We start from the raw sequence: 5,001 nt of genomic DNA on the forward strand, positions 1-5,001 counted from the left end.
AGTCCCCAGGAGTTCTGGCTGGATTCTGGAAATGCAAAGCCCTTGAATTCTGCTGTGGCTCACAGCTCCTGAGTGCCTATGTGGTTGCTCTTGATTTGTCTTCCAGGCAGTGCTTCACAGACATGTTTTGATCTTGAATGTTTTTGGTACCTCTCACGAGGCCAGTAGAGATATTCCTACTCACAATCTCAATTTCTTGGTCCGTCTAGCAAACTCAAAACGTTACATCTCGCTGACTTTGACGTCAGTTTGTTTGTTTCATGCCTTCAATAAAATGCCGTATTTCTTCATTTGAGAAGTATTCTTGGCAGATATTACCAACCAGACCATTATTAATTGTTAAATCTATTCTGACAAATCACGTGCAAAGGAAAATGGAAAATTCCAGAACTCCACTCCCAAGTGACTGCTTCCCCCCCCCCCCCCCCAGCATGTAAACTCCTCTCAGAGTGCAGCCTGCAAGGCCAAGTTCTCATCAACTTCTTCAGGCAGGTCAGGCTGTGTCCAGTTGTGGTTCTGAGTGAGGTCAAAGGACATTTGGGTTCGTCCACTTCCTTCAGCTTCCTGTGCAGGACTGAACCATTTTAGTTTGATACCTGTGCAGGACTGAACCATTTTAGTTTGATAAAAGTATGTGTGCCTGACAGCAGCGATTAACCAAGTAATCAAAGTCCTCTTTAGAGAGTCAGAAATCTTGAGCAGGCCTGTTTCTACCCCCACCCGCACCCCAGTCCCAGTCCCTCTCCCTCCCAGATCAAACTGTCTCCTCCAGGGATGGGAATGAGAGCTGAGCATTGAGGCTGGGAGATCAGAGAACAGCTGCTCCCCACCCAGCAGAGGAGCGGTTCGGAGCTCAACCCTGCGGGCTTCGCTGGCGCCCACAACTTGTTTACCCTGTACTTGGCTGGGGTTCAGGACGTCAGCGCCCCACCCTGCAGGAAGCCCTCCCAGAAGGCTCGCCCCGCTGCCCGGCGTGCGTCGTCCCAGCTCCTCGGTGCCTCCCGTCTTCCCTGGAGCAGGACAGCAAGCTCAGCCAGAGACGCCTGCAGCTGCGGGCGGTGAGAGGGGCCAGCGGGCAGTGGACCCTGGGAGATCAGGGGGATGCGGGATGGAGGGCCCGCGGGCTCCGTGACAGTGGAGGAGGCGGGGCAGCGCCCAAGGCTGCAGCTCAGCCGCAGGTGGTTGCGCAACTTTCGCTTTGTGGAGCGGGGCGGGGTTTCTTGTGTTGGGGTCCGCTTGGTATCCGCAGGTCTTGATAGGACAATGGGGTGCGGGGTGAATGCTCTATGGGAGCGTCATTCGGCCCTGGTCACATGAACTTTCGAGGGTGCAGGCCCTTCCCGGGAGACCCTCTCCACATGTTTCCCTCTTGCACCAGTGGGGCCGGTTCCCTCCTTGCAGCTTTGTGGGTCTCTCCTCAGGCTGTGGGCATAGATGGTGGGCATAGATGTTTTTAGATAACTTTGCAAGGTTTTGTGGGCAGGGACTAAAAGATAAGAGACAAGTTTTTTTTTCCCCCCGTTATTTTACAGAGTACAATATTAGCCTTTGGGGACTTAGAATTTTATATCTTTTATTGTGTGGATGTATACACTTTTAAGGACCGCAGTATGTTTGGGGGTTTATTTTGTCTAGAGTATTTTAAGTGGAACCGGCAAGAGTAACAAGGACATTATGAAGACATGATGCAGTGAGGTGATTCCCAAGATACTTCAGGGATACAGAAGGCTACCGCAGGAGTAAACGCACGACCTCCACCTTCTAGCCCCTTGTTATGGGAAATAAGGAAGCAAGGCATTGTGTTACCCTTAAAGTGGCCACACTGTCACATTGTATGGCCCAGTGACATCACCAGAACAGAGGACGCAAAGATGTCACATTATGCATGATCAAAGAACATAGGGACAATAACAAAGTTAATGAACATTCCAGTTGCACCGCACTTTGTAAGTCGTTTGAGGCGCAACTACAGGAAAGAACAGTGAAAAGACACTTTAGGATAAATAACAACAACAACAAAAAAATGATAAATCCACTTAAACTATGGATTGTGGATAAAAATATGAATATGAAACTCCGGGTATTAAAATTATGCTAAACAGGAGAGCCCAATAAAATGTATTTTCTTAGGTGAAAATATCATGCCCCTTAAATAATACATAATTAAACAGAATCCTAACTCATTCATAGTTTTAAACTGGCTGTTTAGCTAGCTTATTTGAAAGAATTGCCACACTGCAATTTAAATAAAATATATGGCAGCTTGTTTTATATAAAAAAGGGTATTCTAAAGAATGAACAGACAATAGCATGCTCCCAGTCATTACAATAAAACTGAAGAAAGAGATTTAAAGATAAAGTAAAAATGGATATTTAATAAATACACATTTTAAGTAAGTGGAAGGAGACTGGCGGATAACATTTAAATTGATCATGCTTGGACCACTCAGCCTTTATTTGGGTAAACGAATAATAAAACTGTTATTATAGTTAATATAAAATGTAGTCAGGATGGATAATTTGACTCCAGATGCATAAAACACAAAGGTTTGTGAACATGAGAAATGGGAAACATCATGCAAAACCTGGACCCATTAGGAAGTTATTTGTGAGCATAAGTACATAAAAATCAGATATGAATGAGGGACACTGTTCTTAGAAAAAAGAAAGATAATTTAACCACAGCTTGAACTGGTGATTATCGTAGCGCAGTTGAAAAGAAACTCAAGGAAATGATTCCCAGACACAAGGATAATCAGAATAAGTTAGGCAATTAAAATACAATGCTAACTTTTACTAGACCTGATGTTGAACATCTAATCATTTTTTTGTTGCTGACACAGCAAGAGAAATGTTCACGTGTAAACTTCAAGGAGAAATATGAGTTGGCAAAACATATCATAAAGAAAGAGCTGTGGATAGTTGCATTCATTATTTTTCTTTTGTAATTTGTTCTGTAACAATACACGCCCAAAAGAAAATTGAAATCTCTATCAAAAGTCTTCCTTAAAGATGCTCATGGTAGCATTCTCTGTAATGGAGCAAGCTTTGAAACTGTTTGAAAATCATCTGCTAGGATTTAGTTGTTTAATTTGATGCATCAGGAGATAGAAGATACATACTCCTAAACTTTGGGAAGGGGTAAATGTTCTAACACGTGAGTATGGCAAAGTGCTAGTTAAAACACTAACAGGAACTACAGGCACACTACAGTGCATGCACACAGTTACAACATGTATGTTTGTATGTATGTATGTATGCATGCATGTATGTATGTATGTATATATGCTGCAGCCTTTGAGACATTCAGAAGACAGAATAAATTATTGTTACTTTGAGTGTTTATATATTCTTGCATATTTCTATGTGCATGTTTATAAAGAAACTGTTATAATAAAAACAGTAAAGTTACAGAGTATTCATGGTTTGTAATCCATGTATATATTTCCTTTACAGATAGAGTAGATGTCAGTTACTATAGGAAAAATGTATTATCTTTCCTGAAGATTTTCCTCTTATTTTACTCTTTTAAAGATCCCTTGGAGATACACTCCTGAAAAACTCCAGTTTATTCTTCATGAATACCCATGGTTATGATGTTTATTATTGAGACAAAAGCACAAAATTTTCTGCACTGTCATATTCATTAACTTTGCTAAAAGAAGAAAATATAGGTGAGTTCATACTCCTATATTTCACCAACATTATGCTAAAACCCACTTTAATAATACATATTCTTCTGGATTAAAACATGTATTGAGAAAAACAGAAACTAAACCATTGAATAAGAAAAGCAAATCTTTGGGAATAAATCTTAACATAAAATAAACTTTTAATGCTCTTCATATAAATGACAAAGAAAAGAAAACTAATAAACAGAAAATAAGCAGATGACAAGTGGGACATTTCCAGCAGTGGAGATGTAAATATCTTCCAGATGAAATTACAGCTACTCACCCTCATCCACTACAAGACATTTGAGAAATCAAGCCAAATGTTCTTTTCCTGCAAGATGGACAATAACAAACACTGTGAGGACCTAATGTATTGTCCATTATTTTTTGTCCAGTGTGTGAACTGATTTACATTCTTTAGATAGGTATTTAACAATATTTAAAATGCACAAATATGATACCTGCTGGCTTTACTGAAAATGTTGATGTACATACTTATCTACATAAGTGTTTCCAAATTGTTTGTGATATCATAAATTATGGAATAATTTAAAATTTCACTGTAAAACAGCCAAGCCAGTCAGTTGAATATATTCAATTATTAAATGAGAATAGACATTTTAATAAGATAAGATATGAAAGGCTCCACTCTGTACTGAAAAGACACACACATGCATGCACACACACGCACACACAATAGTACATGCACAAAAACTACACAGAAGTATATATAGCTGTGATACAGAAAGTACAATATACAGATGGGGTCATATAATTCTTTTTATGTAACTGCTTAACTGCTTGAGTAAATAATTCACTTTCCACTTTCAGACAATGATGTTTTAAGAATTCTTTTTAATAAGTATATCTTTTCAAGCTTATCTAAAGTAAGGTGCAAGCCTTCTGTTTATCTAGTGAGAAGAAGGCACAGTCCTGACTTGATAACATTCTTGATAATGCAATAGGCTTGGTGATGGTCTATATAAATGTAGCCAGAATATTTTTGTATACTGTATAGTAAAAACATTTAGTTTTTGATAGCTAAAATAAAAAGAGCAAATCACCATTTTAAACAGTCCGGACAGGCATGTTAATTGTCTCTGGATTTGCTTCCATTTTAATCCATCCTGCATTTTGGAATGTAGTCCCCCATGCAACCCACAAGACCTTAAGGAAATCGTCTACTGCATAGTTCTTTGGAAGGATTCATGGTATGACAAAAATGAGCAATAGTTTATGTTCTAAATGCAACAACAGCCAGTTTTGATTTGCATGTTGTAAAGGGTTCATTCGTTCATTGAGAAGTGGCTTCTCTGGTTTCTTGGAG

General features: G+C 39.5%; 1 protein-coding gene across 3 annotated transcripts in view; it reads left to right on the top strand.

The window, feature by feature from the left end:
- Window positions 1-489: 489 nt before the first annotated feature.
- Window positions 490-5,001, top strand: part of Plscr4 (phospholipid scramblase 4) — a 35,103-nt gene continuing 30,591 nt past the window's right edge. For 2 of the 3 annotated variants that reach the window (XR_003844639.1, XM_029543346.1), the window contains exons 1-2: window positions 734-1,058; window positions 3,535-3,674. The gene's annotated coding sequence lies outside the window, so the exon portion shown is untranslated. Of the gene's footprint in view, window positions 1,059-3,534; window positions 3,675-5,001 lie in introns of all 3 variants that reach the window. The other variant, XM_021207547.2, reaches the window with a different exon arrangement.

This window comes from Mus pahari, chromosome 10 (genome assembly GCF_900095145.1).
Source record: "Mus pahari chromosome 10, PAHARI_EIJ_v1.1, whole genome shotgun sequence".
Classification (NCBI taxonomy): Eukaryota; Metazoa; Chordata; class Mammalia; order Rodentia; family Muridae; genus Mus; species Mus pahari.